This window comes from Arachis stenosperma, chromosome 2 (assembly GCF_014773155.1).
Source record: "Arachis stenosperma cultivar V10309 chromosome 2, arast.V10309.gnm1.PFL2, whole genome shotgun sequence".
NCBI classification, from domain to species: domain Eukaryota; kingdom Viridiplantae; phylum Streptophyta; class Magnoliopsida; order Fabales; family Fabaceae; genus Arachis; species Arachis stenosperma.
The window spans coordinates 6,786,897-6,801,324 of NC_080378.1; the positions used below are offsets into that span (position 1 = coordinate 6,786,897).

The 14,428-nt window shown below is 36.0% G+C and overlaps 1 non-coding gene across 1 annotated transcript; it reads left to right on the forward strand.

Moving 5' to 3' along the window:
• Positions 1-10,810: 10,810 nt before the first annotated feature.
• LOC130964119 (small nucleolar RNA R71) lies at positions 10,811-10,919 on the forward strand. Its single transcript, XR_009080227.1, has one exon. It is a non-coding gene; the product is annotated as a small nucleolar RNA R71 (small nucleolar RNA).
• The last annotated feature ends 3,509 nt before the right edge of the window (positions 10,920-14,428 follow it).

Here is a 14,428-nt window from a genome sequence, read left to right on the forward strand (position 1 = left end):
AGTCACATTGATGTACAATATTTTATATTATCATTTTGTCATCATATATATTATAATTAATATTTTAATATTTGGCACTCATATTTTGATTGGTTCCAAATTGTTTCTGATAGGATTTGTAATAATGCTTTAGCCTAAATAGCATTATTTTTTTTTTGGGGGGGGGGGGGGGGGGGGTGGTTGTGGTTGGAAGTACATGTAACTTCATGTAGTGAATTATTTTATCGCATAAATACATACATCCAATTATATAAAGTGCTTGCTTTTATAAAGCGAAAGGAAACACATACTATGTGCCATTTTGGCTCATTTTGTCTTTGCTTGTTGGCAGGAAAAGAGATAATTGAACTTGTTCGGTAAGGAAGGAAGAAAGAGAGGTTAAATTAGTGTTGAATCTTTGTTAAACAAGACATTATAATTTATAAAGACAAGAAAATTAGTATTAGAGACAAGAAAATTCAATGTACTTTAGTTTTAATGGTAGAGGATACAAATTTTATTCATGAAAAAGTGGGGGTTTCCGAAATTTGATTCATTACTTGCCAAAAAAATAAAAAAACTAATAATTCATTTACAGCAATATACTCCTTAGCTTTGACATTTTTGGGGTCTAAATTTTTGGAAGAAGTTGTAAATAATTTACTCTACATTGTTATATTAATAGTATATTAGGATTAGCAATTCACGAACTTTATCCTAGAATATAGTTTTTTCTTTTTTCACGTGTCATCAGCATTTTCATAATAAACTAATAGAATTTTGCTAATTGTTTTTATAAAATATTAGAATAGTTATTAGGCCTTTTTAATATAAAAAAGAATAATAACAAGCTAAAAGTTAAACATTTTCTATACATTTATTAGAAAAAAGAATATATTTTAAAAATTTTCAACTGAAATTACCTTGCCAAATATCCTAACAAAATTCAATTAAAATTACAAGAATAATGTGGCGTAGAAATAATATTTCATTTGGTTATCCAATTTATATGCGAGTTTTAATTTAGTCTTTAAAATTTTAATTGTCTCTATTTAGTTTTTAAATTTTGCATACATGATTCATATTAGTCTTTGAAATCATTTTCAATGTATATAACTACATATATTAATGGAACACGATGTAGACAGTCAAATGTCATGTTTAACCCTGTTAAAATAATATCGTTTTGATTTTAACATTCAAATAGCAATAATAATAATAACAATAATAATCATAATAAGTGGTGTTTATAGAAATTTTTTCCCAAAACAAGTGGTGCGGTATTATTTTTTGATATTTGAATACTAAAATTGTATTATTTTATAAGTTCTATAGTATTTGACTGTCTATATTAATATTTTATTAATATTTATGTGTAAAAAATTGTCTCAAAAATTAACATGAATTATATTTATAAAATTTAAAATTTAAATAAAGATAATTAAAATATTAGAGATTGAATTAAAATTATGTAAAAATTTAGAGACAAAATGAAGTGTTATTTCATTTAAGGTGCCTGTCTTAAATTGCTGCGATATTGATGAGATGTTGATAGTATTATATATATAGTGTTAAGTGTGCATGGTTGATTTGTCCACGAATTATATAAATTAGACTGCAACTTTGTTACTCATCAACTATTGGTTGGGAAGTACCTTGTACTCATCACTACATATAAGGCATTTAAAGCTCAATTTTTATGGACCAGTAAACAAAGCTTAGTAGTATATTTTTATGAATGCTGAACCAACGGAGATTGATTTAAGTGGTAAGCTGATCGAATTCGTTTAAACAAATTTCGATTTCAAAGTTTAGTGTATGTAATTATTTTGTTGGGAGACTTACTCACCACAGCAAGGTACGCCACTTGAGTCGGGTCCAAATTATATTTTATTTTCCTTCCTTACAACCCAAGAAAGGACAAAAAAATATTATATATTTTATGAATGCTGAACTAAAATTTCAAAATGCTAATGATTTATACTTTATAGCACATGGAATGAATCTATGAAGGAGAAAATTAGTCCAGTATAGAATGCTCATAGTAATATTTAAATCATATATAAATATGTTATGGGATTATCAGTTATTAACATATTTTTAACAAATCATTTTACACTTTTAAATTAGTGTTACAATATTTCAGTATATATAAAAACTCTCACAAGGTTAAAAAAAATTTAAATATAAGAATTTTTTATAAGTCTCTAACAAAGAAAGAAATATAGAATAGTTTTAATAATCCTGTTATATATACAAGTTTTTTTTATAAACAAATCTAAACAAGTTAATTCTAACTCAATAAAATCTATTTGCATAACGCATACGTGAAACCATGCTATTTTTTTTACGTTTCTCCTCTAACATTTGTATCCCGTGTTTCTCCTTCTCCTCCTCTTTTTTCTTAGTCTCCTTTTTTTTTGCGTTCCTCCTCTTTTTTCTTTGCGTTCCTTCTTCTTCACGTATTTAATCATCATCGTTGTTCTTTTTATTGCTGCATTTTTTCTCCTCCTCTTTCTATTGATTTTGCAATATTATGTATTTTTTTCTTCTTTATTTGATTCTTTTCTTCCAAAAAGAATTATGAGAAAATAAATTAAGATCAAGAAAAAAGAGCAGCAGAAGATGAAAAGGAGGAAGAGGAAGAGTTTTGAATTCTGCAAAATTTATCAGAATACAAATATAATACATCGAAAATTTTTCAAAATACACCGAAACGAGAATGGAATAGATTTATCACAATGATAATTCAGATTCAGAATTCCTACACCGAAAGTTTGCTACAAATGCACAAAAATGATTATTTTAATGCATTTTTTCTTTTTTTTTATTTCTTTTAGTTGAATGAATATAAGTTCATCATCTTTCAAGTAATTTTACAGCATTATGTGTTTCTTCTTTTTTTTTTTTCTTGTTTTTATTCTTGTTGAAAGAGTAAAATAAGAAGAAACTTGAGAAGGTAAAACAAGAAAGAAAAAATAAATAAAAAAAAGATGATGATGATGATGAAAAAGAAGAAAAAGCAGCAGCAGCAGAAGATGAAGAGGAGCAAGAGGCAGAGTTTTGAATTATGCAGAACTTATCAAAATACAAATAGACCGAAAATTTTTCAAAATACACCAAAAGATTTTCAAAATACACCAAAAATTTTTTAAAATACACCGAAACGAGAATGGAACAGATTCATCACAATAATAATTTAGATTCAAAACTTATACACCGAAATTTTACTACAAATGCATAAAAATGTTTCTTTTAATGCATTTTTTTCTTCTTTTTTTTCTTTATTTCTTTCTTTTTTTTAGTTGAATGAATATAGGTTTATCCGGTCTCTTCTATGTAATTTTGCAGTATTATATGTTTCTTCTTCTTCTTTGTTTTGTTTTTTTGTTTTTATTCTTATTAAAAACAAGAAGAAATTTGAGAACGTAAAACAAGAAGGAAAAGACAAATAAGAAAAAAAAGAAAATGAAGATGATGATGATGAGGATGATGATGAAAAAGAAGAAGAAGTAGCCTTAAAAGATAAGGAGGAGGAAGAGGAAGAGTTTTGAATTATGCAGAATTTATCGGAATAAAAATACACCAAAATTTCTTAACCATAACATATAAATTTCTTAGCTTTTATAACAAAATTTTGCTACAAATATACAGAAATTTTTTTTTAATGATCATGACACATAAACTGAGTTTGAAAACAACACACAAAAATGATTGAACTATCAACAAAAACATATTTAAATTAATTTTGGATCAGGTATCGTCATCAATATGGTAAAAATTCTACGATAATGATAATAATAATAATGACGATAACAATAACAACGATACGTATAAGAAGAAGACGACGATGACTATAACAATGATGATCATGATGATGATGAAGATGATGGAGGAGAACGAGGAAAAGAAATTCCAATGAAAAAAGAATGAGAAAGAAGATGAAGAGGAGGAGGTGGTGGTGTTAGTAACGACCATAACAAAAGAGAAAATAACAAAAAACAGAAAAAGAAAAAGAAGACAAAGTACTGAGTGACAACAATGACTCCGAAAAAAAAAAGAATGTGCGGTAAAAAAAAAAAGAAAAACGTGTATAGTAGAGGCGCAAAAAAAAATTTGTATGTAAAAAATTATTCTTAAAATATTAGGCTCTTATATGTATTACCAACACATTGCACGGTTGATTGGCCTTGTCCAATAGCTTTTTTATCATTTGCATTTGCATGTCAGTCCAACATAATTGTACTTGTGAGTTGTGATGCCAATCATATCATATCCAGGAAAAAAAAGAAAAGGAAACTATAGGCCAAGAACTAAAAAGGCTTATATTAGCAAGGAAGCGGGACAAACAGGAGTGTGTAGCCAGAACAGAGGAAAAAGAGAAACAAAAATTTCTGAAGGGGGAAACAGAGGAGAATGCTAATGGAAGACTATCCAAAGAAGATCAGATGGCAGAACATAAAGGAGAGTGCCAAAAAATAAAGCCAGGAGAAAATATCTATTATGTTGAGTTAGCAAGTGATGAAGATGAAGAAAAAGAAGCAGAAGCACAGACAGATTGAGAAACGCGACTTGCAAAGAAATTGAAACTGAATCTGAATTTGAAGAGGAAACGAGAAACTAAACAGATTTCAATGCTAACTTACAGAGAGAGACAGGAGAAACAAGAGGATAGAGAACCCAAGAAAACAAAAAACAGCATCAACTCTAATGGTTCAAGGGAGTATCAGTTAGCTAGGCTTGTTACTGGTCAGATTATTGAAATGCAAATGGCTGAGGAGGCGGGCCTTATCAAGCCCCAACCTCAGCCATGAGTATCATCAGTTGGAATTGTCGGGGAATAGCGGCTGCCCCAACAATTTCTGAGTTGTATAACCTTTGTAAAAAAGTAAAGCCGCTTATAGTGTTTTTAATGGAAACCAGGGCCAGTCAAGAAAGAATGAGTAGGATAAGAAGAAGGCTGAATTTTGACAAGCTTTTTTGTGTAGAACCCCGGGGCTTGTTCGGTGGGCTATGTTTGCTATGGAAATCCAATATTAATATTGATGTTTATGAGTGGTGTGATAATTATATTAAAGCAAGTATTAATATCAATAATGTTATGAAATGGCAGGGTGTTTTCGTGTATGACAACTCAGTTTTCCAAAAGTGAAGGAAACTCTGGCAGGAGCTTATGGTAAGTAATAGAAACAGGGAAGAACCTCAAGCTGTTTTGGGGTATTTCAATGATATCCTAAGTCAAGATGAAAAGGTAGGCCTTCATCCTCAACCAAAAATTTATTTGGATTCCTTCAGAAAATTTGTAGATGATAATGGTTTAATAGATATTGACCTTAAAGGAAGTAGGTTCACATGGTACAGCAACCCAAGAAACAAATTTGTCACTAGGAAAAGACTAGATAGGGTATTAGTGAATTGGAAATGGTTTAGTTTACATCAGAATGTTGTTCTAAAAGCTGCTCCAGCCATAAGTTCGGATCATTGTGCCTTAATTTTGGAAACACAGCCGAAAGTTCAGATAAAAAAAGAATTCAGATTTGAGGCCTTTTGGACTGAGCATGAGGAGTGTGAAGAGGTTATTAGGAGGAGTGGTGCACGAAATTGTGATCACTACAACTTCGCACAACTAACCAGCAAGTGCACTGGGTCGTCCAAGTAATAAACCTTACGCGAGTAAGGGTCGATCCCACGGAGATTGGTGGTATGAAGCAAGCTATGGTCACCTTGTAAATCTCAGTCAGGCAGACTCAAATGTATATGGTGATGAACGCATAAAGACATAAAAGATAAGATAGAGATACTTATGTATATCATTGGTGTAAGAGCTTCAGACAAGCGTATGAAGATGCCTTCCCTTCCGTCTCTCTGCTTTCCTACTGTCTTCATCCAATCCTTCTTACTCCTTTCCATGGCAAGCTCGTGTAGGGTTTCACTGTTGTCAGCAGCTACCTCCCATCCGCGCAGTGAAAGCTAATGCACACACTCTGTCACAGTGCTGCCAATCACCGGTTTGGTTCCCTCCCCTACCGGAATAGAATAACTCTTTTGCGTCTGTCACTAACGCCCAGTAGGTTACAGGTTTGAAGCACGTCACAGTCATTCAATCATTGAATCCTACTCAGAATACCACAGACAAGGTTTAGACCTTCCGGATTCTCTTGAATGCCGCCATCAGGTCCTGCCTATACCACGAAGATTCCGAAGAATCCAAGAGATATTCACTAAGCCTCGGATGCTTGTAGAACAAGAATGGTTGTCAGTCACCTTGTTCATAGGTGAGAATGATGATGCGTGTCAATCACCACCTTCATCAAGTTGAAGAACAAGTGATATCTTGGTAAAAGAACAAGCGGAATTGAATAGAAGAACAATAGTAATTGCATTAATACTCGAGGTACAGCAGAGCTCCACACCTTAATCTATGGTGTGTAGAAACTCCACCGTTGAAAATACATAAGAACAAAAGTGATCATTGGTTTCGGCCCCAGAGAGGGAACCAGAAGAACCAAGATCTGATCTAAGAACTAGATGTCCGAAGATGAAAAATACAATAGTAAAAGGTCCTACTTATAGAAAACTAGTACATAGATGAGTAAATGACATAAAAATCCACTTCCGGGCCCACTTGGTGTGTGCTTGGGCTGAGCAATGAAGCATTTTTCGTGTAGAGACTCTTCTTGGCGTTTAACTCCCGTTTTGGTGCCAGTTTGGGCGTTTAACTCCCATTTAGGTGCCAGTTCCGGCGTTTAACGCTGGGATTTCTGAGGGTGACTTTGAACACCGGTTTGGGCCATCAAATCTTGGGCAAAGTATGGACTATCATATATTGCTGGAAAGCCCAGGATGTCTACTTTCCAACGCCGTTGAGAGCGCGCCAATTGGGCTTCTGTAGCTCCAGAAAATCCACTTCGAGTGCAGGGAGGTCAGAATCCAACAGCATCTGCAGTCCTTTTCAGTCTCTGAATCAGATTTTTGCTCAGATCCCTCAATTTCAGCCAGAAAATACCTGAAATCACAGAAAAACACACAAACTCATAGTAAAGTCCAGAAAAGTGAATTTTAGCTAAAAACTCATAAAAATATACTAAGAACTCAACTAAATATACCAAAAACATACTAAAAACAATGCCAAAAAGTATACAAATTATCCGCTCATCACAACACCAAACTTAAATTGTTGCTTGTCCTCAAGCAACTGAAAATCAAATAAGATAAAAAGAAGAGAATATACTATAGACTCCAAATTATCAATGAAACATAACTCCAAATTAGATGAGCGGGACTAGTAGCTTTTTGCCTCCAAACAGTTTTGGCATCTCACTTTATCCTCTGAGGTTCAGAATGATTGGCTTCTTTAGGAACTTAGAATCCAGATAGTGTTATTGATTCTCCTAGTTAAGTATGATGATTCTTGAACACAGCTACTTATTGAGTCTTGGCTGTGGCCCAAAGCACTCTGTCTTCCAGTATTACCACCGGATACATACATGCCACAGACACATAATTGGGTGAACCTTTTCAGATTGTGACTCAGCTTTGCTAAAGTCCCCAATTAGAGGTGTCCAGGGTTCTTAAGCACACTCTTTTTGCCTTGGATCACAACTTTATTTCTTTTCTTTTTCTCCCTTTTTTTTTCGTTTTTCTCCTTCTTTTTCTCTTTTTTTTTTTGTATTCACTGCTTTTTCTTGCTTCAAGAATCATTTTTATGATTTTTCAGATCCTCAGTAACATGTCTCCTTTTTCATCATTCTTTCAAGAGCCAACAATTTTAACATTCATGAACCACAAATTCAAAAGACATATGCACTGTTTAAGCATACATTCAGAAAACAACAAGTATTGTCACCACATCAAACTAATTAAGCTAGTTTTAAAGATGAATTTGAAATCCTGTACTTCTTGTTCTTTTGTGATAAAAACAGTTTTCATTTAAGAAAGGTGATGGATTCATATTCATAGCTTTAAGGCATAGACACTAAGACACTAATGATCATAAGACACAAACATGGATAAACATAAGCATAAAAATTCGAAAAACAGAAGATAAAGAACAAGGAGATTAAAGAACGGATCCACCTTAGTGATGGCGGCTTGTTCTTCCTCTTGAAGGTCCTTTGGAGTGCTTGAGCTCCTCAATGTCTCTTCCTTGTCTTTGTTGCTCCTCTCTCATGATTCTTTGATCTTCTCTAATTTCATGGAGGGTGATGGAGTGTTCTTGGTGCTCCACCCTTAGTTGTCCCATGTTGGAACTTAATTCTCCTAGGGAGGTGTTCAGTTGCTCCCAATAGTCTTGTGGAGGAAAGTGCATCCCTTGAGGTATCTCAGGGATCTCTTGATGAGAAGGGTCTCTTGTTTGCTCCATCTTCTTCTTAGTGATGGGCTTGAGGTCATGCCTTCTCAGTTGAACCGGCTTTGGATGCCATAAATGGTTATGGAAAAACAAAGAGCAATGCTTTTACCACACCAAACTTAAAAGGTTTGCTCGTCCTCGAGCAAAAGAAGAAAGAAGAGAGTAGAAGAAGAAGAAATGGAGGAGAGGGAGATGGCTTTGTGGTTCGGCCAAAAAGGGGGAGAAGTGGTGGTTTATGAAGGATGGATGTGAGTGGTGAAGAGAAAGAGATGTTGAGGTGATTGGTGAATGGGTGAAGAAGAAGAGAGAGAGTGGTGGGGTTGGTGGGGATCCTGTGGGGTCTACAGATCCTGAGGTGTCAAGGAAAAGTCATCCCTGCACCAAATGGCATCAAAATCCACGTTTTGAGCCATTTCTGGCGTTAAACACCGGGTTGGTGCCCATTCCTGGCGTTTAACGCCAGGTTGTAGCCCTTTTCTGGCGTTTAACGCCAGTCTGGTGCCCCTTTCTGGCGTTAAACGCCCAGAATGGTGCCAGACTGGGCGTTAAACGCCCAACTGCTAGGCTTACTGGCGTTTAAACGCCAGCAGCTTCTTCCTCCAGGGTGTGCTGTTTTTCTTCCTGTTTTTCATCCTGTTTTTGCTTTTTCAATGGATTTTGTGACTTCTTATGATCATCAACCTACAAAAAAGATAAAATAACAAAAGGAAATAGTTAATTATAAAACATTGGGTTGCCTCCCAACAAGCGCTTCTTTAATGTCATTAGCTTGACAGAGGACTCTCATGGAGCCTCACAAATGATCAGAGCAATGTTGAAACCTCCCAACATCAAACTTAGAGTTTGAATGTGGGGGTTCAACACCAAACTTAGAGTTTGGTTGTGGCCTCCCAACACCAAACTTAGAGTTTGACTGTGGGGGCTCTATTTGTCTCTGTTTTGAGAGAAGCTCTTCATGCTTCCTCTCCATGATGATAGAGGGATGTCCTTGGGCCTTAAACACCAAGGATTCTTCATTCACTTGAATGATCAACTCTCCTCTATCAACATCAATCACAGCATTTGCTGTGGCTAGGAAGGGTCTGCCAAGGATGATGGATTCATCCATGCACTTCCCAGTCTCTAGGACTATGAAATCAGTATGGATGTAATGGTCTTCAATCTTCACCAAAACATTCTCTACAAGTCCATGAGCTTGTTTTCTTGAATTGTCTGCCATCTCTAATGAGATTCTTGCAGTTTGCACCTCAAAGATCCCTAATTTCTCCATTACAGAGAGGGGCATGAGGTTTACACTTGACCCTAAGTCACACAAGTCCTTCTTGAAGGTCATGGTGCCTATGGTACAAGGTATGGAAAACTTCCCAGGATCTTGCCTCTTTTGAGGCAGTTTCTGCCTAGACAAGTCATCCAGTTCTTTGGTGAGCAAAGGTGGTTCTTCCTCCCAAGTCTCATTTCCAAATAACTTGTCATTCAGTTTCATGATTGCTCCAAGGTATTTAGCAACTTGCTCTTCAGTGACATACTCATCCTCTTCATAGGAAGAATACTCATCAGAGCTCATGAATGGCAGAAGTAAGTCCAATGGAATCTCTATGGTCTCATTTTGAGCCTCAGATTCCCATGGTTCCTCATTAGGGAACTCTGTGGAGGCTAGTGCACGCCCATTGAGGCTTTCCTCAGTGGCGTCCACTTCCTCTCTTCCCTCTCTAGATTCGGCCATGGTGATGGCTTTGCACTCTCCTTTTGGATTTTCTTCTGTGTTGCTTGGAAGAGTACTTAGAGGGAGTTCAGTAACTTTCTTGCTCAGCTGTCCCACTTGTCCTTCCAAATTCCTAATGGAAGACCTTGTTTCAGTCATGAAACTTTGAGTGGTTTTGATTAGACCAGAGACCATGGTTGCTAAGTCAGAGGGGTTCTGCTTAGAATTCTCTGTCTGTTGCTGAGAAGATGATGGAAAAGGCTTGCCATTGCTAAACCTGTTTCTTCCACCATTATTGTTATTGAAACCTTGTTGAGGTCTCTCATGATTCTTCCATGAGAGATTTGGGTGATTTCTCCATGAAGAATTATAGGTGTTACCATAGGGTTCTCCTAGGTAATTCACCTCTTCCATTGAAGGGTTCTCAAGATCATAAGCTTCTTCCTCAGATGAAGCATCCTTAGTACTGCCAGGTGCATGTTGCATTCCAGACAGACTTTGAGAAATCAAATTGACTTGTTGAGTCAATATTTTATTCTGAGCCAAAATGGCATTCAGAGTATCAATCTCAAGAACTCCTTTCTTCTGACTAGTCCCATTGTTCACAGGATTCCTTTCAGAAGTGTACATGAATTGGTTATTTGCAACCATCTCAATTAGCTCTTGAGCTTCTGTAGGCGTCTTCTTCAGATGAAGAGATCCTCCAGCAGAGCTATCCAAAGACATCTTGGATAGTTCAGAGAGACCATCATAGAAGATACCTATGATGCTCCATTCAGAAGGCATGTCAGAAGGACATTTTCTGATTAATTGTTTGTATCTTTCCCAAGCTTCATAGAGGGATTCTCCATCCTTCAGTCTGAAGATTTGGACTTCCACTCTAAGCTTACTCAATTTTTGAGGTGGAAAGAACTTTGCCAAGAGGGCATTGACTAGCTTTTCCCAAGAGTCCAGGCTTTCTTTAGGTTGAGAGTCCAACCATATTCTAGCTCTGTCTCTTACAGCAAAAGGGAATAGCATCAGTCTATAGACCTCAGGGTCAACCCCATTAGTCTTGACTGTATCACAGATTTGCAAGAATTCAGCTAAAAACTGATGAGGATCTTCCATTGGAAGTCCATGGAACTTGCAATTCTGTTGCATTAGAGAAACTAATTGAGGCTTAAGCTCAAAGTTGTTTGCTCCAATGGCAGGGATAGAGATGCTTCTCCCATAGAAGTCGGGAGTAGGTGCAGTAAAGTCACCCAGCACCTTCCTTGCATTGTTGGCATTGTTGTTGTTTTCGGCTGCCATGGGTTTTTCTTCTTTGAAGAATTCGGTCAGGTCCTCAATACAGAGTTGTGCCTTAGCTTCTCTTAGCTTTTGCTTCAAGGTCCTTTCAGGTTCAGGGTCAGCTTCAACAAGAATGCCTTTGTCTTTGTTCCTGCTCATATGAAGAAGAAGAGAACAAGAAAATATGGAATCCTCTATGTCACAGTATAGAGATTCCTTGAGGTGTCAGAGGAAGAAGAGGAATAGAAGACAGAAGTAGAAAATTCGAACTTATCAAAGAAGATGGAGTTCGAATTTTGCATTAAGGAATAGAGTTAGTCCAAAAATAGAAGGATGTGAGAAGAAGGGAAGTAATTTTCGAAAATTAAGATTTTAAAAATAGTTTGAAAAACACTAATTGATTTTCGAAAACAAAAGTGGGAAAGAAGTAAAGTGATTTTTGAAAAAGATTTTGAAATTAGAAATCAAAAAGATTTGATTGAAAATTATTTTGAAAAAGATGTGGTTAAGAAGATATGATTGGTTTTAAAAAGATGTGATTGAAAAGATATGATTTGAAAACAATTTTAAAAGATATGATTTGAAAACAATTTTAAAAGATATGATTTGAAAACAATTTTAAAAAGATTTGATTTTAAAAATTAATGACTTGCCTAACAAGAAAAGATATGATTCAAACATAAAACCTTCCTCAACAGAAAAGGCAAAAAATGTTCAATCAAATCATTAATTGTTAGTAAGTATCTTTGAAAAAGGAAAGAAATTGATTTTGAAAACATTTGATTGAAAAGATATGATTTGAAAAAGATTTGATTTTGAAAAACTTTGAAAACTTAAAAAAAATTGATTTTGAAAACAAAATCTTCCCCCTTTGCCATCCTGGCGTTAAACGCCCAGAATGGTGCACATTCTGGCGTTTAACGCCCAAAACTATACCCTTTTGGGCGTTAAACGCCCAGCCAGGCACCCTGGCTGGCGTTTAAACGCCAGTCTGTCTTCTTCACTGGGCATTTTTGAATGCCCAGCTTTTTCTGTGTGATTCCTCTGCAGTATGTTCTGAATCTTCAATTCTCTGTATTATTGACTTGAAAAGACACAAATTAAAAATATTTTTGGATTTTTAATAATAAGGAATAATCAAAATGCAACTAAAATCAAATAATAATGCATGCAGGACACCAAACTTAGCAGTTTGTATACTACTGACACTAACAGAATGAGAATGCATATGAGAAACAACAAAACACTCAAGTCAATAGAATTCAAAGATCAAAACAAGGAAATCATCAAGAACAACTTGAAGATTAATTAAGACACATGCATAAATTCGAAAAATGCAAGAAAAACAGAAACATGCAATTGACACCAAACTTAAGATGAGACTCTAAACTCAAACAAAAAATATTTTTGGTTTTTATGATTTTGTAATTTTTTTTTTGCTTTTTCGAAAATTAAGTGGAAAAGAAAATAAAGGTATCAAAATTCTTAATGAGAATTCCAGGAATCATGCAATGTTAGTCTAAAGCTTTAGTCTAAAGGATTTAGATAGGGCCGGCTAAGCTTCAGCAGGACATTGCATTCAAGAGCTAAATTGATGATGATCAATCAGCTTTGGTGATGATAAGAACATCACCTTGAAACACTAGAATTCATTCTTAAGAACTCTGAAGAAAAATAATACCTAATCTAAGCAACAAGATGAACCGTCAGTTGTCCATACACAAGAACAATCCCCGACAACGGCGCCAAAAACTTGGTGCACAAAATTGTGATCACTACAACTTCGCACAACTAACCAGCAAGTGCACTGGGTCGTCCAAGTAATAAACCTTACGCGAGTAAGGGTCGATCCCACGGAGATTGGTGGTATGAAGCAAGCTATGGTCACCTTGTAAATCTCAGTCAGGCAGACTCAAATGTATATGGTGATGAACGCATAAAGACATAAAAGATAAGATAGAGATACTTATGTATATCATTGGTGTAAGAGCTTCAGACAAGCGTATGAAGATGCCTTCCCTTCCGTCTCTCTGCTTTCCTACTGTCTTCATCCAATCCTTCTTACTCCTTTCCATGGCAAGCTCGTGTAGGGTTTCACTGTTGTCAGCAGCTACCTCCCATCCGCGCAGTGAAAGCTAATGCACACACTCTGTCACAGTGCTGCCAATCACCGGTTTGGTTCCCTCCCCTACCGGAATAGAATAACTCTTTTGCGTCTGTCACTAACGCCCAGTAGGTTACAGGTTTGAAGCACGTCACAGTCATTCAATCATTGAATCCTACTCAGAATACCACAGACAAGGTTTAGACCTTCCGGATTCTCTTGAATGCCGCCATCAGGTCCTGCCTATACCACGAAGATTCCGAAGAATCCAAGAGATATTCACTAAGCCTCGGATGCTTGTAGAACAAGAATGGTTGTCAGTCACCTTGTTCATAGGTGAGAATGATGATGCGTGTCAATCACCACCTTCATCAAGTTGAAGAACAAGTGATATCTTGGTAAAAGAACAAGCGGAATTGAATAGAAGAACAATAGTAATTGCATTAATACTCGAGGTACAGCAGAGCTCCACACCTTAATCTATGGTGTGTAGAAACTCCACCGTTGAAAATACATAAGAACAAAAGTGATCATTGGTTTCGGCCCCAGAGAGGGAACCAGAAGAACCAAGATCTGATCTAAGAACTAGATGTCCGAAGATGAAAAATACAATAGTAAAAGGTCCTACTTATAGAAAACTAGTACATAGATGAGTAAATGACATAAAAATCCACTTCCGGGCCCACTTGGTGTGTGCTTGGGCTGAGCAATGAAGCATTTTTCGTGTAGAGACTCTTCTTGGCGTTTAACTCCCGTTTTGGTGCCAGTTTGGGCGTTTAACTCCCATTTAGGTGCCAGTTCCGGCGTTTATCGCTGGGATTTCTGAGGGTGACTTTGAACACCGGTTTGGGCCATCAAATCTTGGGCAAAGTATGGACTATCATATATTGCTGGAAAGCCCAGGATGTCTACTTTCCAACGCCGTTGAGAGCGCGCCAATTGGGCTTCTGTAGCTCCAGAAAATCCACTTCGAGTGCAGGGAGGTCAGAATCCAACAGCATCTGCAGTCCTTTTCAGTCTC